Genomic DNA, 25450 nt, shown 5'->3' with positions numbered 1-25450 from the left:
ACAAAATTCTGTAGATTAGGAATTTCAGTAAATCATTGAAGTTAGAATGAGGGTTAGTTATAAACCAGAGGGACCATCAGTCATCTTCCCTTGTGTGCGTGTGTTTTTTTTTACACCATGTCTAGCCATCATTTTATATTTGCTCTTGGTAGCTGGCCTTATAAATCTTAATTAAAGGCTTTCGCAGACACTGAATTTAGGCTATCACCCATTATAGCTTCGTTAAGATGTCCATGTCCATTAAAACCTTATCAAAATGCAGCATCTATTGCCTGTGCAGCTCATGTAGCATTCATCTGTACAAGCATCATTAATGCAGGGAAGGGGGATCTATGCTGGCCGCATGGCACTCTGACAGTGGCTGTTAAGCAGCTGCAATTGGCTTTCATTTCTATACCGTTTCGGTTGTATTGTCTAGAATTACAAAACTGGCTGGCTAGCTCATTCCAAATCGTGAAGCAGCAAATATCTATATTTTTAAAATAATCCTCAGACTATTGTTATATTTAGAAGTAGCCCCCAAATATCATCAACCTGTAGGCACGGTCTGAAATTCAAGAAAAATTACACACCAAATTCATGAGCCAAAGTTGGTGTTCATTTTAAATTGTGGTGCTAGTGTTTCCTTGTAGAAACAGATGCAATTTAATATCAATATGCCTCGACACTATGTAACTGTTCAGTATTTACTTTCTCTAACTTAATTGACTAGGAAATTAACTGGAGAAGATGGGATTTTTAGATGAAGATCTAAAGTGTGATTTAAAAGGAGAGATTTAAAATTAGGGAGCTGAAAATCATATAAAATGTTATTATAAGATCATATCAAATATTATTACTGCAATGACACCAATAAATATTGTAGATTTCCACAGTCACTGGGAAGCAAAAGAATCAAAGGGTATTCTGATGTAAATCAATGTCAAGCGATAGTACTCAACAATTTAGACACATTTAAGGGTTCACAGCTGCTGCCTGGATACAGGTTAAAACACTTAGGTTTGTGACCTACTGTCTTGTTAATACTGTTAGATTTTCAGAGGATACAGTTCTCAATCTGAGAACCACATAACTAACGCCAATGTGTTTTATCCAGCTGTAGTCCCTTCATAAGTATTCAGGAAGCTTTATCTATTTTAGGAGTGGTAATATGTATATTAAATTTCATATGTATGCCCAGGAGGAGGCTATCCTTGTAGAAGGACCTAAAAGTTCCCACTCAGAGACAGTGTCAGTGAGTCAGCAGTTAAGTTTCCAAGTTCATTTAAGACAACAATGGCTGGCTGCTGCCCTTTGTTATAGGTTTTCTCCTTTGTGCCGGTGGGAGCCTGGTGGAATTGTGGGAGGAAACAGTGGGGACTGGGTGTCCCTTGGGGACAGCATATTCTTTCAAGGAAGCAGTTCTCTCGGCAGGCTATTCTGATAACTGCAGCTCTACTTTCTCTCTCTTTTTGTCTTTCCTAGGGGACTAAGCAAGACCTTAGGTCTTAGATGGCACAAATTTCAGAGGGAGTAGGCACAGCACGAGTTCCAAGTCCTGGAGTTTGCTTTGGGAATGTTGCTTCCCTGGAGTGCTTAGGTTTTAGTCCCCAGCTTTTCCCTTAGCTTCCCAGCTAAGCCTTTGGTTTCCTGTCCGTTCCAGCTTCTTTCTATCAGACTGACTGCCCTCCTGGGCCTGGCAGACACTTGGGTCTTTGGGACAGAAGGTTCAGTGGATAAGCCTGGCCCTTTGGAGATGCCACTCATTTTCAGGACTGGCTTCTTGGAATGTTGTCTCCCCAACTGCTGCTTTGCCTTTGCAGCCTGAGGGCTTTCTTGGTGGGCTGACTACTGTTCTTAGTCTTTGGGGAGACTTGATCCTTCAGGGGTAGCTGCTGCCTACAGTTGTCTGCTTGGGGCTGGGGAAGGGAACTGGACATTTCTTTTTTGAACTTGGCAATAAAGAAACCATCCATATTATGAGTGTGAGGGCAGCAGCGTCTGATGGAATGCAGAGACAGGTGAAATTGCCATTCTCAAGAGCGGGTAAAACCCTCCTGGTCAGTGGGCAGCAGCTGCACAGCCTCCTTTCCAAGGCATAGTCTACCACCCACTCGTTCTCTTCCACTGTAACGGAACAGGTACAGAAGACCAGGAAGCCTCCGGCCTTAGAGGTAGCATTGACTGAATCAACAGCACTGAGGAGCAGTTCCTTCTGAAAGTGGACAAGACAGACTTGGGATTAGGGAGGCACCCAAGAATCAGTGGAGATGTCCTTAGCTGTGACTCACAGCATTTCAGATATGGAACCTGAAGAGGCCACCTCCTGTAGCCAGGCAGGAATCTCAATAGAGCAGCAGGGACACCAACCCACATATAAAACTTTCAACCCCAAATGTATCCTGTTTACAAGAAGTGCAGGCACGGCGGATGGAGCAGAGACTGAGGGAACAGCCAGCCAATAACCAGCCCAACTTACGATCCATCCCATGAGCAAACGCCAATCTGACACTCTGAATGATATTCTTATGGTTGCATACAGGGGTCTAGACAATCTTTACTTTACAGGTGACAATCTTTACTTGTTCCAATCAGAATCCCTTCCTGGATCGGACTTTTGGGTACACTTGCTTATTCCTGTCCTTAGCTCCTGGCACAGGCATGAAAACTAGTGGAGGAATTTTGAAGTGCAATTAATTATCTTGCTAGGAATGTTTCTGAAGACACATTTTGAAAAGGAGCCAGTGTCTGAGACTACTCTTTCCATTCTGTATTCTGTGGGAAGACTGTGCTCCTCAGACTAAGATATGCATTACGATTTGAACACTCTCTTGGCAGTTGTTTGTAAGACAAAGACCACAGCAGTATGAAACGAGGCTATTTAAGTATGTAGCAAAAATGTAAATTATATTATTTTCTTTAAGTTTCAGAGAAATTATTACAACAGAATAGGAAGTTTTCAAGGAGTCTACATGTTAGGTGAGAAGTTTATATGGGAAATGTAAACCTGTGGAATGTTTTAATTACCTTTATGTCATGGCTCTCTCTCAGGTGTTGGGAGATAGCCCAGTAGTGAAGAAAACGATTGCTGCTCTTGCAAAGGATCTGGGTTTGGTTCTCAGAACCCACAGAGTGACTGATAACCATCCAGTATCAGGAAATCCCATGTCCTCCTTTGAACTCCATGAGCATCAGGCATGCACATACATAATTATACATGCAGACAAAACTCTCATGTATATGAGATAAAAACATCTAAAAGTACTTACGTCCTATAATATACTGCTCGTTCATTTGTTCTAACTCCTGGATATAGGAGTGAATAAAATTCCTAGAAAATGAATAGAATGTGTTCAATGTCAAATTTGGTAATTTAGTTTTTAGGAAAAATATTAAGCAAATGAAGGATTCTGGTAAAGAGGCCATTGTTTTAGTGGTTAAAGAAACTTTATTTGGATGGTATTTTCCTCAATGCCATACTTTGGCATTGGTAGATGCCATACTTTCTGGAAGACCTCTGGGGCTGTGGAAGAGTTCTAAAGTAGTTGTTTAAAATAAAATTCAGCCCTGAGGCCATCATGGCTAGAGCTCAGACAGAAGGATGAGAGTAGGCAACTTGCTCACCAAGGTAAGAAGATAAGCCCTTGTACAGGACTGCGGAAGACATTTATATCATTTTGTTTTCTCTTCCAAACAAGATTTGGGGGGCTTAAGAGAATTTGAAACTCAGGTTATACAGGGTAAATAAATTTAAAGGTAAAAACTTAGAAGAGCTAAACATTGTTGCTCATTAAACAAATCATCCAAGGATATTAACCAGAAGAGGAGTGTTTCTACTAATATTTTGATTATTTTGGAATTCCGTGAAGTGATGCTTTATTGTAAATGTGCTTTGGCACTACTGTCTAAACTTGATTACATGAAAATCTCATTGTTCATGCAGAACTTCAATGCAGCAAAGAATAAGAGATTTCTCTACAATGCATTGCTATGATATATTAATAATCATGGTGTGGATTAAAACACAGAACCTGCTAAGCGGTGTGTGGCAGGTTACGGGTCTGAAGCAGGTGAACTTTACAATGTCAGCTTGAAACAGATCTTTTCTCGGGGGTTGGATAGAATTGGCTTAGTTCTCTTTAGGACAGACTTTTAATTATTTAATATACAAAACTGAAAAGTCTTGTCAATCATACGTTTTCTGTTTGGAGCACAAAATCTTGCAATAATAGGATTCTGTATTTTTTTTTCAGGAATTCATGACTGTGAACGAATGTGAAGTTTCCTTCACATTTTCCCATCTTCAGAATGGGAGTAATAGTTGATCTCAGAGTGATTCAACAAACATCTGAAAGTGGAACTACTGACCTCAGTAGGCATGTCATATATTTAAGTTACACCACCATCCTGAGTACATTTATTCGTCAACTACCCCATTTTCTATGATTATTAAGAAATTTATGTCTCAAATATACTGAAGAATCTTTTGATCTAACGTAGATCAGAAGCTTAACTCCTAACTAACGATGATCGACAACTTCATCAATTTTGAATGATTGCTGGTATTGAGATTTTCGTGATGTTGACCATCTCACTTTGAGAAATTAGAGGTACTACACAATGTTTACATTCAGAAACAAAATTGCATCTTCTGCAGTCAATTGGAAAAAATGTCATTTAACCATCGCAGCCCAACCAGGTTCAAGAATGCTATAGAGGCTTCTAACAAACATCTACTCCTTCTTCAAAAACTAATCTTTGTATAACATGACTTCAGTTCTCTTTATGTGTTTAGTGATTCTCCTTTGAATGTGCTCCAGCTTAGTTCATTTTTGAAGTGTATGGTTTAGATGTGGTTTGATATAGAGGCATACTAGAATGGAATTATTATTTCCCTTGATCTGGACAAAATATTCTATTAATGCAGCCAAGAATTACATTAGCTCTTTTGGCAATCACATTTCAGTACTGATTTATATCAAGCTCCCTGTCAATTAATCCTTCGGGACTTTTTTATTTATGCTCTTTCTAAGCAATGTCTCTGAATCTATATTAGTTTAGTTGCTGTTTGGAATAAAGGATAGGATTTTATATTTTCCCCTAATTAAATCCATCTTGCAGGTCCATCTTTCCATCCGCTGGGATTGTGTTGGATGCTGACTGCATCACCTTTTAAAAATTAATAGTTCCAAAGAGGAGCTCAAACCAGATAGCTGGGTGTTTTGCAAAAACCATTTGTCCTAGGGTTCTATTGCTGGAATAAGAATCATGACCTTTAAAAGTTACTTGGGGAGGAATGAGCTTTATTTCTCTCACTCTTCCAGGTAGCAGTCCATCACTGGAAGAAGTTGGAGAAGGAGCCCAAGCAGGGCAAGAGTCTTAAAAGACAAACTGATGCAGAAGACAAGTACAAAGGTTGTTTTCTGGCTTTTGAGAAAGCCTAGTATCTTATATAACTCTGGACCTCCTCTTCAGCTGGCTAGGTCATGATCGTTTTCACAGCAAATGAAACCTAACTAACACAAATAATTTTTTGTGAAAGCATTATTATGTTGTTTGAGATCCACTTTAGAGCTATTAATATTAAAAGGAAAATACAATTAGTATCCAAGACAATCCTAACAGATGAAAGGATGGCCTTGCAAGATGAATCATTAATCAAGAAAATGCCCCACAGACTTTTCTACTAGCAATCTAATTGGAAGCATTTCTCAATTAATGATCTTACTTCCAGATATCTTCGGCTTATGTCAAGTTGACAAAAACATAAAAGCAAACAAATAAGCAAGCAATAGCAACAATTAACCAAATAAAAAAGAAGCAGAACACTATTTTATAAGTTATCTTCTAAAAAGAATCTTAGGGAATATTGAGTAGCAAACAATCCAAATTTGTAGTCTTTTCTCTGTCTCCTTCCACCTGAATTTATTCATTCAATTGGCAGATTTGACTCCCAGTGTGTGACTCCTAATCCCATTCACTTGGAACACTTCAGTGAATGAAACAAAAAAAAAATGTGCTGTGGAGAAGCTTGAAGTTTTTCAGAAGATGAAAAGAAAATGTATGTTTCAGCTGAATATTAAAAGCATATATACTGTATTCATAAAATTGTGTATTGGGTCTAGTGTGTCGGGGGATAACTCAGCCAATAAATTGATTATCATAAAACCACGAGCTTCTGTGTCTTGATCCCCAGTTGCCACAGAACAAATTCCAGGCTGGTCACACGCACGTGTAGCCTGAAGTTTGGAAGCCCATTGGTTAGCTAATTTAGGCAAATGACTGAGTTTCAGGTTCAGGAAGAGACCTTGTCTCAAGAATTTAAATGTGGGAGTGACCAAGCAAAGACACCAAAAGTATACATCTGGCCTATCCACAAAATCACAGAGATATACATGTGTACTAGCAGACACGCATGTACACACCTTCATTAACAAGTATGTACACCACAAACTCATGACTTCACACATGCAAAATAGGGCAAGGTTGTTCCTAAGATACGATAACTGATATGATATCCTGTACATGCATGTGCATCTATGTGCATGTGTATTATACATGAGCACACACTTATAATCATATGGTCTATTCATAAGGATTCTTAAGAAATATAGAACCAGCAGGATATGTGTCTTTAAATAAGAGATTTTCTGTGTGGAATTGATGATTGTCATTAAGAACACAGACAAGTCCCAACATCTATAGGGTGGGTTGGCAAGAGAAGTGACACATAAAAACAATCTCCAGTATGGAAGAAGATTGGATTAAAGCCTATTGACAGTCAGTGCTTCAGTGTGAATCCAAAGTCAGCAGAGAACTATGACCTCATTATTGAGGCATTCCATATGGGAGGAATTCTCTTTTACCATGTGAACTCTGTGACGGCTAATTTTAACTGTCAACTTGACTAGACTGAGAAATGCCTCAGAGATTAAAGCGCATCTGTCAGTGTGTGAGGGTGTCTTCAGAAAGGATTAACCGAGGGAAGATCAACCCTATTTCACAGGCTAGATCTTGGTTGAATGAAAGAGGAAAATGAGAGAAAGACAGCAAAGGTGACCATGCCATTCTATTTCATTGCCACCGAATGCTCAGATACTTGGTCAAAATATTTTGTGAGAGTGTTTGGGGATGACATTAGCTTTCCAGTGGATAGACTACACACATCAGTTTGTTCTCTCTCTTAACAATCTTATTCAATCTGTTAAGGACCTACAAAAGACTTAGTATTCCATAGAAATGGTACAGCCTAGCATGATTGCATATACCTTTGACACCAGCACTCATGAGGCTGAGGCAGGCAGATCTCTGTGAGTCCCAGGCCAGCCAGGGCTATGTAGAGAGAAACTGTAAAAAATGATAGTCTTTGTTTTCACAGAATACCCCTTTAAAACTACCTCTTTAGTATTACAGTATAACATCCCACTTGTGGACATGGCATGGAGAGTTTGGGCACTCTTGGGAGCCAGGATCCATTTGCTACTTAGTTTTGGGAAGCATTTGAGTTCATGTAGTGTTCAGTAGGCAGACTGATATTCTCGGCTAAAGCCCGTTTCAAGGCTCTGTGAAAAATTTGTTCTATGCCTCACATACAAGGGAATCAGCAACAGATACCTTGCTGTCACCTGGATAAGCCTGTCATGATGAAATCCTTATGACGGCTCTTTCAATATTTTTAGCAGTGTTTCCTCTTAAAAAATATTGTAAGATTTGTGAGAGTTTAAGAAAGACTGAAAACAGCTCATTTCCCTCCACCTTAAAATCATAGTTGGATAGTTCACCTCATTTATAGTGAACTCAATAATTAACTATCATTTCAGGATAAGACTGATTCATAATACTGTCAAATCATTCCTACCAGTAAAAACAGTATTTGTCGCATGTACTCCTTATGCCAACTCTCGTCAACCCTGGTACCAGCAGCCAGCTGCATTAAATGTTTAAATGTGAGAGAACTAACATGAAATTGAAGCCCCCTGCTTTTGATAATAAGTCAAATGTGAATTTAATACTTGACTGAGAGGCAGCATATTAGCAAGACTTACCAGTGAAAATGACAGATGTTATGTTTTTGAACAGTGGTGAGGGTTTTATTGGGATTCTGCTTAGCTTAAAGGTTGATATCCAATGATGTTTCAGAATTACATCTGAGAAAAGATTTAGAAAAGTTATATTGAACTGCATTGAAGAATGATGAAAAATTACTTTCTGTATATAGAGAAGAGATATTATTTAATCCTGAATGTATATTTTATGTTTCTTTTTATAAGAGGAAATTCAAATTTACTATGTAAAAGAATGTTTAAAATATCCAATGTCATACTTTTGAACTGTAATATTAAACATCTTGACTATAGTTTTCATAATTTATTTAAATCAAGTAGAAGAGAAATCCTACTCTTTCTAAATCCAGTACTATAAATTTGGAACATTTAGGGGCAGAGAGAGCGTGTTACTGTTTCTAGAAAGAAACAAAATATGTTTAAAATTGTACAGTAAAGAAGCAGGAAGGCCTGGCTTCATGCTTTGTTTGTTTGTTTGTTTGTCTGAATGCTCTGCATAATCATCAGCTTATACATTTATAATCTTCTCAAATGGGTGGATTTTATCAGGGTTCCACAAGGCGGAAACTATTCTTCTTTGGTGGTTTGAATGACCATGTCCCCATAGACTCATATGTTTGAATACTTGACCGGTAGTTGGTGGAAGTATTTGGGAAGAATTTGAAAGGGTGGCCTTATTAGAGCAGGTATGTCTCTGGGGGTTGGGCTTTGAAGTTTCAAAACTCCAATGCCATTCCAAGTTATTCATCTTTCTATCTCTGTTTTCTGGATCAAGATGTGAGCCCTCAGCTATTGCTCCAGTGTGGCATCCCTGCCTGCCTGATACTCCCTGTCATGGTGGCCCTTGACTCTGCCCCTCTGGAGCTAGGAACCCTAAATTCGGTGCTTTTTCTTATAAGTTGCATAGATCTATTCTATTCCTTTGTCCCCGAAATAGAAATCCCAGGGAAGCGTCCATTTTAGGGAAGCGTTTAGTAAAATCACTGTATGTCATCTCTGTGCATACAGAGGAAGTGAGGTCCAGCTGCAAAGACCTGATATCTTCTGGTGAGATGTAATGTACTGTCATTAGAATTACATAAACTGCTAGATGCCAAGAGGAATTTCCACGTCCTGACCCAGCGGAACAAAGTAAAATTGTCTCCAAACCATGCCCAGTACTCTCTGGAAGATACGTTTTTCCCTGATAGAGGACCACTTGCTTAGGGACACTTAAGGAAGAGCAAAGGATTAAGAATAGTGACAATGAGGAAGGCTGAAGCACAGGGACCTTCATGTTTAAGGTTGTTACCAACTGTTTTATTTGTTTCATAGTGCTTGGCCTTTTAAACCCTCCTTTACATTAAATTCATCTTCTTGTACTCAAAGATTTTCCTTTCATCCCTGCTTTGAAAATGCAAAATGTTTCAGTAAATTACAGATTTTTGATTCCCAATTGAAGTAAACTAAATTTGAAAAGAAACGGCTTGATGTGGGTAGTGACTCAAATGTCATTTTCAGGCACTTGTCAGGGAGCTGCCAGGAGGCTGATCGCTTTTAATTTTCTGAAGAAGCAGAGCAGCATGTGTCACCAATGGATGGACCTAATAACAGTGCACCAAAGCCACTGAAGGATGGAGTTCTCCTGTCTTAAGGTCAGACTTTTACATGGTACCTGTCTTAGGGAGCACAGCAGCTCTTTTTCTTCTTTCATTTTTTATTTGCTATTTTCTTTATCTACATTTCAAATATTATCACCCTTCCTAGTTTCCCCTCCAGAAACCTCCTATCCCATCCCCGACTTGTTGCCTCCCTGAGGGTGCTCCCCTATCCACTCCCCACTCCCTCCCACCTCCCTGCCCTGGCATTCCCCTACACTGGGGCATCAAGCCTTTGCAGGACCAAGGGCCTCTCCTTTCATTGATGCCCAACAAGGCCACCCTCTGCTACATATGCAGCTGAAGCCATGGGTCCCTCCATGTGCACTCTTTGGTTGGTGGGTTAGTCCCTGAGAGCTCTGGGGGTTTCAGGTTGGTCTTCCTATGGGGTTGCAAACCCCCTCAGCTACCTCAGGCCTTTCTCTAACTCCTCCATTGGGGATCCCATTATCAGTTCAATGGTTGGCTGAGAGTATTTTCTTCTGTATTTTTCAGGCTCTGGCAGAGCCTCTCAGGAGACAGCTATATAAGGTTCCTGTCAGCATGCACCTCTTGGCATCAGCAATATTAGTGACTATATATATATTGGCTGGATCCACATATGGGGCAGTCTCTGGGTGGCCTTTCCTTGAGTCTTTGTTCCACAGTTTGTCTCCATATTTCCTCCTATGAATATTTTTGTTTGCCCTTCTAAGAAGGACTGAAGCATCTGCACTTTGTTTTGTTTTGTTTTTTGGTGGGGGGGGTGGTTGGGTTACCTCACTCAGGATATTTTCTAGTTCCATCCATTTGCCTATGAATTTTATGAAGTCATTGTTTTTATAGCTGAGTACTACTCCATTGTACTCATTTTTCTGTATCCATTCCTCTCTTGAGGTGCATCTGGGTTCTTTCCAGCTTCAGGCTATTATAAGTAAGGCTGCTATGAACATAGTGGAGCATGTGTCCTTGTTATATGTTGAGTATATGCCCTGGAGTAGTGTGGTATAACTGGGTCCCAGGTAGTTCTAAGTTTCATTTTCTGTGAAACCTCCAGACTGATTTTCAGAGGGGTTTTACCAGCTTGCAATCCCACCAACAATGGAGGAGTGTTCCTCTTTCTTCCATCCTCGCCAGCATCTGCTGTCACCTGAGTTTTTCATCTTGGCCATTCAGACTGGTGTGAGGTGGAATCTCCGGGTTTTTTGATTTGCATTTCCCCAGATGAGTAGGAATGTTGAACATTTCTTTGGGTGCTTCTCAGCCATTTGATAATCCTCGGTTGAGAAACCTTTGTTTAGCTCTGTACCCCATTTTCAGCTCTTATAAAGGAAGACATTTATTTGGGGTTGGATTACAGTTGCAGAGCAAGCGTTAGTCGGTTGTCATCATGGCGGGAAGCATGGCAGTTTGCAGGCAGACACGGTGCTGGAAATGCTGCGAGTTGTACATTTTTATTTGAAGACAGCATAAGATTTGTTGGAGCCTGAGCATAGGAGAGTGCTAAGCCTGCTCTGACTGTCACATACTTCCTCCAACCAAGTAATACCTTCTCTGGAGTCATCCCCATTCAGGCCACCTGATTTTCGTACTCAGCACCAAGTATCTTGTCACCTGAATTGCTAGCAGTGGCCTGAACATTGCATGCAGAGATTTAACAATACTGATGGAGTTCTGAGGTTTATCACATAAATTTTTTGACGCAAAATTGATCCAATGTTAACTTTTTCAGTTTAAAGCTTTCTGTGCTACCTGGGGTTGGGTCCAAATGGCATTATTCTTTGTTCCCATTGTAACTTAAAAGGGAAACTTAAACAATGCCCTTAACATCCTACAGATGAAGGAGGAGGATGTCCTCAAATTCCTTGCTGCAGGAACGTACTTAGGTGGCACCAATCTTGACTTTCAGTGGAGCAGTACATTTACAAAAGGATAAGTGATGGTATCTACATCATCAACCTGAAGAGGACCTGCGAGAAGCTGTTGCTCGCCGTTCGCGCTATTGCTGCCATTGAGAACCCTGCTGATGTCAGCATCATCTCCTTCAGGAGCACTGGCCAGAGAGCTGTGCTGAAGTTTGCTGCTGCCACAGGAGCCATTCCAATCGCTGGCCGCTTCACACCTGGGACCTTCACTAACCAGATCCAGCAGCCTTCAGGGAGCCACGGCTTCTACTGGTGACTGATTCCAAGGCTGACCACCAGCTCCTCGCAGAGGCCTCTTATGTCAACCTGCCCACCATTGCTCCGTGTAACACAGATTCATTCTCTCCTGTGCTATATGGACACTGCCATCCCGTGCAACAACAAAGTAGCTCACTCAGTCGGTCTGATGTGGTAGATGCTGGCCTGGGAAGTACTCCGCATGTGAAGTACCTCTGAGCACCCATGGGTGGTTATGCCTGATCTTTACTTTTACAGAAACCCAGAGGTGATTGAGGAGGAGCAGGTTGCTGCTGAGAAGGCTGTGATCAAGTTTGAATTCCAGGGCAAATGGACCTCACCAATGCCTGAGTTCACTGCTGCTCAGTCTGAGGTGGCCGACTGGTCTGAGGGTGTGCTGGTGCCCGCTGTGCCCATCCAGCAGTTTTCCATGGAGAATGGAGTGTGTGGCCAGACACTGAGGACTGCTCAGCAGCTCTCACAGCGCAGACCACTGAGTGGGTTGGAGCCACCACTGAGTGGTCCTGAGCCACTCTGTAGACATCTGAGCAAAGGGGAAAAGGGTGGATGGAAAATAAAGTTCCTAAAAGCTGAAAAAGAAAAAAAGAATATACAGTTATACCAACATCTGTTAGTTAAAAGTAAAATCTTTACATAGAAGCATAAGTAAAAAAAGAAAAAGTATTGTTTGTGTATTTTTCAGATGAGCAGTAATAACAAAGATGGAAAACATCATTGAATGAATAGTTATGGTGCTACCCTTTATATGTATTGACATTTAATATGAATAGCATAAATACTTTTTTACATTTAAATGTGAATTTTCAATACAGGGTACACGTTGCATTTTATTTTAAAATGGGGTCTCATGTGCCTCAGGATGACAATGAATTCATTATGTAGCTAATAGTGAACTTGAATTTATGATGCTTCTGCATCCAACTGCCAGAATCCTGGTACTGGAGGCTGAGATATTACACCGGACTTATTCCATGATAGGGATAAAGCTCAGGGTTTTGTACTTCTTGGCAAACATTCTGCCAATTGAATTCTGCAATCCCCTATACCCTAAACTTTATTTTTTAAACCAAGGAAACATAGTGTATCTCTTTCAAAGTTGTCACTTTAGAATATATATATATATATACACATATAAATATATATATTCATTGAATATTTAAATATTTAGTATATAATATTTTTAATTTTATTGTTTTGGAAATTATCTTAATTTTATTTGTACTTAAATAGTTTCCTGATATATCTTAAAAAATCTTTGAACTTATTGAACCAAAGTGTTAGGATTTGAGACTGCCATTTATGGTCCTCTATACAGTTCATAGAATTACAATCTTCCTTTGTTTGACAAAGGTTTCTATTTCCTGGTCAGTGTAATCACAACATTAAGTCCAACAACAAGCTTACTGTTTTCCAAAACATCCTGGGCTTTATGACATTATTCACGGTCAGCTTTCAATATTGGTTTTCAAATCCATTCTTGTTTGTCATTGGTTAGAGCTCAGGGCTCAGATTCCTGAGAGGTCATCAGGGAACTGTCAGTGGGGAGGAGAGAACCTCCCCATGTGTGTGTGTGTGTGTGTGTGTGTGTGTGTGTGTGTGTGTGTGTGTGTGTGTGTGTGTGTGTGTGTGTGTTATTCTACTTCCAGAAGGAAATCTGCAGGTTAAGAGGCTTAACCTAGGGGTTGGGATTTTCTGGAAGACCTCCTAAGCACAAGGCCCTGGGTTGGTCCCCAGCTCCAAAAAAAAAAAAAAAAGAAAAGAAAAAAAAAAAAGAGGCTTGACCTAGAACACTGCATGTTAATGAGTGGTATTCTCTTATTCAAGTCTAGGAGAAAGGGTCCATCTTAATCCAGAAGGTTAGGGTTACAACTGCAGAGGCTCTGAGAGGCTTGACTACATTACTGGTCGAATTTGATTGGAAAAAAATATTTTAACATGACAATCAGTTCTTATTTATTACAAAGCCCTGTAGCCTCTTTGCTCTTGATGTTTTATTTGAATAAAACATATACACTCATGCCATACTCTTTCCATATAAAACTGTTATGGGACAGATTGAATTAAAAGCTCTAGTGTTTATCTAAAGAAGAATGAAAATAAAAATTAAATACTAATCTAAGGTTCTTGTGCCTAATTATCTTGGGAAGTTAAAGAAGGCCCGGGGGTTATCTCTCTGGGGATCGGTAGATTTATTAGAGAAATTTAAGAGAATACCTTTCCTATACTATCTCAATAATGTTTCCAGATTTATTAAATAAAAATATAGGATACCCAGGTAAATGTGAATCTCTGACATATAAGAAATTATTTCAGCATAAATATACTTTAAATAATATAAATGTGAATTATTATTTGACATAGGAGGATTAATCTAGCAGCTAATGAAGATAAAGTTTTCATGGGAAGGCTTTGAACAACAATCTAAGGATGTGTTTATAATTTCAAAGACCTGTCTTTAAAGAGACAGCATCCTTTTCATAGAAACCTTAGACTCCACTGAGCCTAGACATTTCCCTGCAGGATAGGTGACGTGAGGAGACAGGAGACAAAGTGAAGGAAGAAGTATTATATTTAACAGGCTGGAAGACTGTTGATAACTTCGTGACATGTGAAAATTATTTTGCAGGAGATAATAAATAATCACTGGGTCTTGAGGCATTTTTGTAGCTGAAACGTCCCTGTCATCACAGGCGAGAATCAGAGAAGTTAAGTGTTTCATTGTGTTGACGTAGCCCCAGAGTGATTCGTACAAAACCCGGAAAGATTCGTCTAAACACTTCTCCCCTTGGATATAATCATCAAACTAATACTCAACACGTTCTTTCTCTGTTTTCGTTTTCTCACGTGGAGACCTTTAATGAGAGAAGAGTAGAAAGGAGGCCGGCCCTGGGCATGCGGAGGGAAGGGGGTGGTGGGTAGAGAGAAGGGACAGGGAAGGGGAGGCAAGACCAGAGAAGCGAAGGACGAAGAGTAAGAGCGACACGTTCGTTTCGCTCACCAAACATGTTTACCTCTTCAGACCTTGGTACCTTAGCCCCTAAAGGGAGCTATAAAATAAAAACGAGACTGGCAAGGGAGAGTTGCCCCGTGCAAAGTATGTCTGGCTGGTTTCTAGGCCTCATCTCTGTGAAGATCTGTCTTTCTCCTTGATGCCTATTTTGTAATAAACTGTAGAAATGACTAACGTTTGTCACACACACTTGTCAGAGAGACCAGCACGCGGGAGGTAATCCTCATTTTCATCACCCCAGGCCTTACCTGGTTCTTGGAATCACAGTTTGGTGACCGAAGTGCTATTGGTTAGGTTCCCAGCTCAGCTCTCTTTGCCCTTATGTAGCACACTATAGTGAAGTTACATACAGTTGCCCGAGGAGCACTAAGTGTTCCCATAAGGATGCACTGAACTCTTCATTCAAGAAATCGATGCTGCAGACATTTGTTGTGAGTGTGCTGAATAGGATTGCTTCAGATATCTCCTAACTGTGAACTAATATCCTGAGAAAATATATGCTAGTCATTTAGGCCATAAATATGCAGCAAATATTTAGAACTTGCCCTGGAGTGAGTAATCCTCAAATTTTATTCTGTTGACATACAAAAGAAGTATCACAGAGCCTGTAACTCTTAAATCCCACATATTTTCTTTTTTATCTGCATAGGGAGCTGCTGGCCTAGTCTTATCATCATTCTGGTCTTAATGGTGCACCTTGTGTAACCATCACCTGGGAACAAGGGATTATTGGTGTATATGATAACAAGAAACTGAGAATGAGAGATTAAAGGACACACACAGGTCACATGGCTCCAAAGCGAGTGGGCCAAAATTATCTCTGCTTTTAAACTGTTATGGATCTGGTCTTTAATATGAATCAAAATGTATCCAAAAATTTTTTATAAAATATGTATAGAAGTAACTCTAATGTGTATAGAATATTTTAGCACACTCATATATACATCATGCATAATAGTAATAATTTTAGAGTTTATGTTCATTTAAGAAACTTTAATTTTCTAGAATTCTTGAAGGCTATTGGCATAATTTGAACTCAGGTAGTTTTCTTTCTAAAATGCTGGTCTGTATACACCTCAATTCATTTATAAAATAATTGAAAGTGTTGTAGTGTTTGATACATTTCAAAATATCTTCACCATCAGGCAGGAAAAGAAATTGCCCAACAGTCGACATGATGAAACCCTTTGCTCCTGTGGTCTCCCATCTGCTCCCATTATTGGCTTGTAGGTGCAGCGTAGACGTTTCATTCATTACATTCAATACGTTTTAAATCTTCTTTGACTCACAGATAATATCTCTCCCTATGCAGGCTGGTGTGTGTATTATCTGTTAAAGGGTACCTGGTAGGGGCCTAAAAATTGGAATGTGGAGCCTGGAAGCAGGGGGTCCTTTGCAGATTGTATAGGATTTTGAAATTAGCTTCTCCTTATGATTCAAAAGGCCTTGAATCTTGGCACTTCATTTAGTATTTATTGATCACCCTCAAAGTTCTGTGTATTCAAGAAGCAAGACAAATTCCATTTTAATGGTTAAATTTTTACTCAATTTAATTTTCCTTCTTTATAGTTGCTGAAGTACCAATGATGTTTCAGATGTATTCATAAATCCATTTCACATGCAGCATGGTCAATGACAGATGGAGAAAATGGAAACCAACACACTCTAATTCACGCAAACAGAATGCCGTGTGGTGTGTATGAAATAGTTACACACTGATTTCATGTTTCACATGACCCAGCCTTTTCCTTGAACAGGGGAAACTATAAATGCAAACTACTTCTGCATTTTTTTAAAATTTTGTTTTAGAAGACTTGTAATGATAACTGAGACTACACAGTCTTTCTATTTATACTGTAATAGTAATTTATCTTTTTGTAAACATTATTTATTTTACTTGAAGCTTGTGAGTGCTTGCCTAAATGTATGTATGTGAATCACATCACACGCATGCTTGATGCCCTTGAACCAGACCAGAGTACTAGCTCCCTGGAATTGGAGTTACAGATGGCTCCAAGCTACCCTGCAGGTGCGGGGAACTAAACCCTCATCTTAGACAAGAACGGTAAGTAATGGTTATGAGACATTTCTCCCTCCTCACTCTTCTTTTTGCTATATCTACCTGGCAAGAAGCAATATAAGAGAGGAAGGATTTGTATAAGCTAGTGGGTTTGAGATTGTAGCTCAATGTAAAAGAAAAGGCATGCTGTTGGAAACAGTTTGTTGCCATTTTGGCAGGAACATGAGGCTATTGGATACTCATAGGAGATCAGGAAGTGGACAGGTCAGGGAGCAAAGCAGAGCCAAGCTTTAAACCCCAACTTCTATCTAAGGAGCAATGCATTTCCCTTAGATATACTTAACATTGTAAAACTTGCACAACCTCCAAAAGATGCTGCCAGATAGGGGCAAATTATTCAAGCACATGATTTTTGGAGGACATTTTCCATTTTTTTTTTTACAACATTCTACTGTTAGCTTCCATAGACTAATGGATATTTCATAGTTCAAAACATATTCTAATGTCAAAGTCCCTTCCCACATTTCTACAACAAACCAATTGCATAAGCCATGAGCTGCACGGTTAGGTTTCTCATAGCAATAATTTCCATTTCTTGTGGCATTTTCTGAACTAGTCATCTTCTGTGGCTATAGACAGATACTGAAGAATCAATTGAAGACAGAGATGATGTATTTCAGCCTAGTGTTTGCTGAACGCATGGTTATAGGTGTGAGTTGACGATGTGAGGGGACTGCTTGCTTCATTCTTAGTGAGACAGGGATCAGAGACGGGACAGGAAGTAGGGCTACACTATGAATCTCAAAGTCCACCCTACAGTTACCTGCTTCTTCCACATATGTTCAATGTCCTCAAATAATTCTACAATCTCCCCAAACAGTGCCACCAGATTGGGAACCAACATTGAAATACATGAGCCTTTGTGGAACATTTTTTAGCTATTCTACTACATACCAATTGGCAAAACTGGTTCAAGTACATTTGGAAATGAATCATCTTCTCAATAATTTGTTTGAGGACAATTCATTGAGGGATTAATAACCAGCAGTATTGCTTTAAATATTTTCTCTTTATACACAATTTATACCCACTTGTCAGTAGAAACTCTTCTTAAAAATTGTTTTACTGGGGCCCTGACCTAGAGTTAATGTCATAGGAACAACACACAAATTTGAAGTCAACAGAACTCAGCATCTCTTGTTCAATAATGTAAAACTGAAGATCATCAACGGATTGAAAAATTGCAAAACCAAGTTTCTAATGATATTTGGAACACTGAGCATTCTGTATAACAATCCATAATATGGCTAGCGGTCAGTGTTCCGTAGAATATCTGCTCTGAAACTAACTGGTTGTACTTTGGCTTTAGAACTTGACACTTTGTTCATAGTGTTTTGGGAAAGTCCAGATGTTATTTCAATTTCCAGTTCTTTATCATTAAGCATGTAGATGCAATTAAAGCACAATCCCTTAGCCTGAAGAAAATGAACTCATTAAAATGACCCTGGCAGTGCACATTATAAAACAAAGGACAAGAAATGTTCACAGGAAGAATTTGGAATTATTTTGCTCTGGTACTGAGATTTCTCTCCCTATCTCAATCAAACATCTTGAAAATCCCTGAGAAGAATGCATTCTGTTGCTTTAAAATAACTGGTTCAACTTACTTAGGTTTTTATGACCCAGAGAGTTGGATAAGATAAAGAACTTCTAACATTACCTCACCATTCTATAAAACCTCAGAATCCCTTTATCCTATCCAACTTTACCTTTAAAACCATTATCCATCTTCATGCTTATTAGTGATTGTGAAAATATTTCATACACTTTTTTAGTCATTTACAAATAACTACATATCTTCTTTGTTGTCCAAGAGTGGTGGACAACAGTAGTGGACGACAGTGGCAACAGTGGTGAACAAGAGTGATGGACAGTAGTGGACAGCGTTGAACAGTGTTAGACAGTGGTGAACAACAGTGGTGGACAATAGTAGTACACAGTGGCAGACATTGGTGGACAACAGTGGTAGACAACAGGAGTGGACAGTGGTAGACAATAGTGGATAACAGTGGTGGACACTGGTGGACATCAGTGGTGGACAACTTGGTGGACAGTGGTTAACACTAGTGGACAGTGGTGGACAACAGTCATGGATAGTGGTGGACAACAGTGGTGCACAACAGTGGTGGACAGTGGTGGGCAACGTTGTTGGATAACATGGTGAACAGTGGTGGACAACAGTAATGGATAAGAGTGGACAGTGGTGGACACTCATGGACAACAGTGGTGGACAAGAGTAGTGGACAGTGGTAGACAGTAGTGGATAACAGTGGTGGGCACTGGTGGACATCAGTGGTGGACAACTTGGTGGACAGTGGTTAACACCAGTGGACAGTGGTGGACAACAGTCATGGATAGTGGTGGACAACAGTGGTGGACAACAGTAGTGTATAGTGGTGGATAACAGTAGTGGACAGCAGTGGTGGACAATAGTGGTGGCAGTGATGGACAATAGTGGTGGACAACATGCTGGACAGTTGTGGACAACAGTAGTGGACAGTGGTGGACAACAACGGTGGACAGTGGTGGACAGTGGTGGACAACAGTGGTGGTCAATAGTGGTGGACATAACTTCTTTCCAGAAATCTTCATTCTGATAAAATCCTTACTCATATTTGTTTCACTCTCCTCCTTTTATTGAGTTTAGTTCCTGGTGTAATCCACAAGCTTTCATGGACCCCTTCACAACTATTTCGGTTTTGTCTGATCACTCTGTTGATTGTCTCCTTTGCCTTTAGTTTGCTGTAATCCTAATTTGCCAATTTTGCTTTCAACACCAGTTTTTTTTTTTTTTTTTTTGGTTCTTTTTTGGAGCTGGGATCGAACACCAGTACTTTTATTGTTATATTATAAAAAGAAAATATTTGTCAACACCATCTTCTGAATGAATTTCCTTATCCTTTCTTTGACTAGTTGCATAGTTCTGCATCTTTATGTATTTCTGACATAGGTTGGTTTTTGTATATGAAGTAATAGAGAAAAAGTGATCTCTATATGTATGTCGAATTTCTTGGGACATTTTCTTTACTTCCATGGTTACAGGATTCTACAGTTTTGTATCTTTATAATATTCACGTACTCCTCAACTTTTTCCAAATTTACTTTCTTTCCTAACTACAACACTTTGTGTGTATTTGTGTGTGTGAGCATATTTGTTTTTGTTTTGTTTAAACCATTCATAGAGGTGTCAACTTCCACTGAAACCTGTCACTCTACCAAGTGCTGCACTCTTAAAGAAAACTTTCTTTCTTTTCAAGTTGCTGTCATGTGCCAACAGCATCTTAGCTAATGGTGGTATTTCATGCCTCTGGTTATTTTAGAGGAGTTGACTTAATAGATTCCTTTGTCTTGTATGGATATTTTAACATGATGAACTATTATTATTAAATGTGTTTTTATTTTTATGTATATGCAAATGTGTCTGTGTAATTATATGTCTCATGAGTGTGTGTGTATGTGTGTGTCTGTGTGTGTGTGTGTGTGTGTCTGTTGACATCAGACGATAGCTCACAATCCCTCAAAGCTAGAATTAGAGAATTGTGAGCAGACTGACAGTGTAGAGAACTGATATCAGGTCTTATTGAGAAACAAGAAGCATTCTTAGTCATTGGATCATCTTTCAAGCCTCAACAATGCAAATTCTTTGATCCATGAACATAGGATGCAGATACACGCACACACACGCATGTGCTTGTGCATGCATGCATGTGTGTGTGCTTGCGTGAGTGTGTATGTGCTCTTCATTTTCATTCATCAGTGTTAACTAAGTTTCACTGTAGAATTACTCAGCAACTGTTCTTGTCTAAATTTATACTTAAATGTTTTCTCTTTATTTCTACTTTTTTAGTAGTTCTTATAAAGGAGATTAATCTTTCATCTTTCTTATGAGTTTTATTCTTACATATAAAAAAGCTACTGTCTTGTGTTTTTTGTATATTATTCAAACTTATTGAATTTGTTATTATTCATAGTTTTGCATAAGGTCTTAAGCTTCTGCAAATACAAATAATTTCATTATTTATCCATCTGTGTGATCTTTATATTTCTACCTTATTTTGGTTCTATGATTAAAATTTTAAGTACTATTATGAGTCAGGGTTGACAAGAGACACCTTCATGTGTCTATGACCTTAGAAAAAATATTTCTGCGTTTCTCTAAGGGAGTTCTTTATGTCTTTCTTGAAGTCCTCCAGCATCATGATCAAATGTGATTTTAAATCTAGATCTTGCTATTCTGGTGTGTTTGGATATTCAGTATTTGCTTTGGTGGGAGAATTGGGCTCTGATGATGCCTTGTAGTTTTGGTTTCTGTTGCTTGGGTTCCTGCGCTTGACTCTCGGCATCAGGTTGTCTCTGGTGTTACCTTGTTCTGCTATTTCTGACAGTGGCTAGACCGTCCTATAGGCCTGTGTGTCAGGAGTGCTGTAGACTTGTTTTCCTGTTTTCTTTCAGCCAGTTATGGGAACAGAGTGTTCTACTTTCGGGCGTGTAGTTTTTCCTGTCTACTGATCTTCAGCTGTTCCTGTGGGCCTGTGTCCTGAGTCCACCAAGCAAGTCGCTTGGAGCAGAAAAGTTGGTCTTACCTGTGTTCCTGAGGCTGAAGTTGCTCGTGGGGGGCTGCTTTTGAGCTCTCTGTGAGGGCGGCAACCAGGAGGGCCTGCACCACCTTTTCCTGGTGAAAGGACCACCCCCCCCATGAGTCTTAACTCAGAGCTGCAACAGGCTTGAATGACCCCAGCACGCCCAGATACCTAGGGCCGAGTCACCGTTAAAACTAACAGACCATAAAAGGAAAGGAATACAGAACAGACTAGGAGTACCAGATCTGACTCACAGGCCACCTGGCAGGAAGGGATAAGCCCCTAGCCCCCGACATTCAGGACATCCCAGCCCACACGTACTGTCTTACCACGTTACAACCTCATTCGAATATGATTCAAACCTGCCAATGTGTGTAGCTATACCTTATTACCTCATCATGTGAGATAACCAATCATATGTGAACATGTATATATGCCTCGTTTAAATTCACCAATCACCGTAACTATGCATCTGCTTCTGTACGCCTGCTTCTGCTTCCCCAAACCCTATAAAAGCCCCATGCTGGAGCTGCTGGGCACGCAAGTCCTCCGAAGAGACTGTGTGCCCACAGATACCTGTGTTTTCCAATAAACCCTCTTGCTGATTGCATTCGAATGGCCTCGGCTTGGTCATTGGGCGCTTGGGTCTCCTCCTGAGGGAAAGGTCCTCTCCGGAGGTCTTTCACTGGGGCCCCCGAGCACCGGGGTCCCAGATGGCGTTAGGTGTTTTCCTCTGGAATCAGAAATGTGGGCAGAGTGTAGTCTCTTCTGGCTTCTCTGGCATGTTTGCACCTCTGAAGGTTCAGCTCTCCCTCCCACAAGATTTGGGTGCAGAGAACTGTTGACCAGGTCCCTTCAGGTCCGGGTGGTGTCTGGACTGCAGGGGACCTGCCGCTCAAGTGCCCCTATCTTCTGGTTCCCAGAGGCCCTATACAGTTTCCTCCTGGGCCAGGGATGTGGGCAGGGGTGGGCAGTAATTACCCTAGATGCACAGAACACATGAAACTCAGGAGGAATGTCCAAAATGCAAATGCTTCACTCCTTCTTTAAAAGGGGAACAAGAATACCTTTGGGAGGGAATAGGGAGGCAAAATTTAGAACAGAGGCAGAAGGAACACCCATTCAGAGCCTGCCCCACATGTGGCCCATACATATACAGCTACCCAATTAGATAAGATGGATGAAGCAAAGAAGTGCAGGCCGACAGGAATCAGATGTAGATCTCTCCTGAGAGACACAGCCAGAATACAGCAAATACATAGGCAAATGCCAGCAGCAAACCACTGAATTCTGAACTGGACCCCCATTGAAGGAATCAGAAAAGGACTGGAAGAGCTTGAAGGGGCTCGAGACCCCATATGAACAACAATGCCAACCAACCAGAGCTTCCAGGGACTAAGCCACTACCCAAAGACTGTACATGGACTGACCCTGGGCTCCAACCTCATAGGTAGCAATGAATAGCCTAGTAAGAGCACCAGTGGAAGGGGAAGCCCTTGGTCCTGCCAAGACTGAACCCCCAGTGAAGGTGATTGTTGGGGGGGAGGGTGGTAATGGGCAGAGGATGGGAGGGGAACACCCATAAAGAAAGGGAGGGGGAGGGACTAGGGGGATGTTGGCCAGGAAACCCGGAAAGGGAATAACAATCGAAATGTAAATAAGAAATACTCAAGTTAATAAAGATGGAAAAAAAAAGAAAAAGAAATATTTCTTAGCTAAGTATTATATTGGCTGTGGATTTTCACATATATTTTCTTGTGTTGAGATCAATTCTGTTTCAATTTCAACATTTAAAAAAATATTTTTATGTGTATTTGCGGAAGTTTCTTATACCACATGAATCCTGAGGATCCCCTGGAGCCCTAATCCCTAAGTATAGCCTTGAACCATAACACAACTGAAGGCTGATATTGTCAGAGAGGTTCCCTTTCAGTAAATCAATATTTCTGCTCAGGTTATATCTCATTAGAATAAGGTCATCCTAAGACTGAGAGCAATTCTGCAGAGATGCCATGATATTAGTTTAATTACAAACTTGATATAATGTAGACTCGCCCGGCAGAAGAATCTCAACAAGAAATTATTAACTCAAATTGATCTGTGGGAATGTATGTGGGGTGTTAATTTCATTGTTACAAGTCCTAGAGCACTGCAAGTGGTGGCATTCCCAGTGTTTGAGGGTTCGGATGTATGAGAAGAGGAAGTAAAGTGAATAGTAAGCATGCAAGCATTCACTCTCTTCTCTCTGTTCTTGAGAGTGTGTATGATTTGACTAACTGCATCAAATTCTGTCAGCCTTAATTTCCTGCGATGATGAACTAGAATCTGGAATTGTGAGCTACCTAAGCGGAACCTACTAGAAGGCTTGATTGCTTGCACCATCGGATCCTGGGAAGCTGAGACGTCAAGGGAGAAATATTATTGGTCCGAGGAGACGTGATGGTGTGCAGATGCTTTATCACAGTCCCCTTCTTTGTGGGGACCTTCTGTATCTCTGCTGGATGGCGTCTCTTTACATCCCTACTGCGTTCCCACGAGCCAACCACATTGTTTTGTTGTACTGTTCTTTATTCTTTGTCTCCCTTCTTTGTTGGAGAAGAGTCATGTTGAGTCATGCTTTCTGTTATCACTCCTCAAGATCAGAAACGTTCAATACGAAGTGAAAATCATGAAAATACCCTGGGACATAGAAAATGATATGGGGAAACCTGCCTGTTTTTCTTTATATCCTTTCCTTTCTAATGTTACTATCTTAAAATTTTAAACAGCCAGCATGTGAGGCCAGTGGCATAATATTGAGAGTTCAAATTTATGGGCAAGTGATTGTTTTCTTATCTGAGTCATCTATCTCATGATACTAAGTGAAAAATATATTTATACTGCTCCATGTGTTTGGAAAGAAGACCGTTAAGTGTGATTTGACTGCCCTAAAAGGGTTACTGCACACCACTGCCTTCAGATAGGAATGTGGCAAATGTTTCTTACCACATCAACTTTTAGTGGGTTGCAAAGCTGATATCTGCTAGAAATCTTATCAGATAATGTTCCACAGGAACAATAATTGCCCTTGTATTCACGTTTCCAAGACAGCTCTCGGGAAGACGGGAGTTAGGAGAATCATTCCTGGTTTGTCACTTTAGTTTTTATGCAGAAACTAAAAGGCATACTTCAAGTTTAAAACAAACAAACAAACAAACAAACAAACAAACACAACAATAAAACTCACCCCACTTAAAGTCAAACATTTATTTTATTTTTTTGTCAAAATGTTAGCATGTATAGCACAGTTCAATGTTAAATGAATTAAAATGAACAGTTGAAATATTGAAAAAACTTTTTTTCCTGAAAAACAGGAAAAAAAGTGAGAGGGAAATTTCTATCTCTTTTCAAAAAGATCACAATGAGTTCTGACTGTCTTTAATCTTGAAAGGGAAGCAGATCTCCTACTCCTCTATGCCGCCTCTGGATTTTGCAGCCTTAGGGAAGGGCGCCGTAGGACTCAGAACACACTGCAATGTTTTGGCAGTAAGCATCTGTAGCCTCAGATGACTCCTCTGGTCAGAGATGTTAGCTCATAGAAATGAGAGAAAACAACCATTAGCAGAATACATGTGAGCTGACACAAGGAGCCCTTGAAGTCTCTAAGGACAAGTTAGATCAGAGCTGGTGACAAGATTTGAATCGTGAAATAGGGGTTATTCAAGTTAATATCCACAGCTTGGTGAGAATGAGGCAGTCCAAATCTTTCATAGATGAACCATGTCAGCATAATTGACTGATTTTGAGATATAATATCATTGTATAATCCAGACTAGCTTGAAACTTGCTGTGTAGACTGGTTGTGTAGGCTGCTGCTTTAGAGTTTACAACCCTCCTGGGCACTAGGATTATGCATATATGCTGTTATAACCAGCAAGAAGGAAATCTTCATATTTTAAA

General features: G+C 40.0%; 2 pseudogenes; one reads left to right on the top strand and one right to left on the bottom strand.

Moving 5' to 3' along the window:
* Positions 1-1575: 1575 nt before the first annotated feature.
* On the bottom strand, positions 1576-3480 carry LOC116913932 (annotated as a pseudogene).
* A 100-nt stretch (positions 3481-3580) lies between these two features.
* Positions 3581-12348, top strand: LOC116913931 (annotated as a pseudogene).
* The last annotated feature ends 13102 nt before the right edge of the window (positions 12349-25450 follow it).

This window comes from Rattus rattus, chromosome 12 (assembly GCF_011064425.1).
Source record: "Rattus rattus isolate New Zealand chromosome 12, Rrattus_CSIRO_v1, whole genome shotgun sequence".
NCBI classification, from domain to species: Eukaryota; Metazoa; Chordata; class Mammalia; order Rodentia; family Muridae; genus Rattus; species Rattus rattus.
The sequence above is the reverse complement of the archived record's forward strand: the minus strand, read 5'-3'. Positions and strand labels throughout refer to the sequence as shown.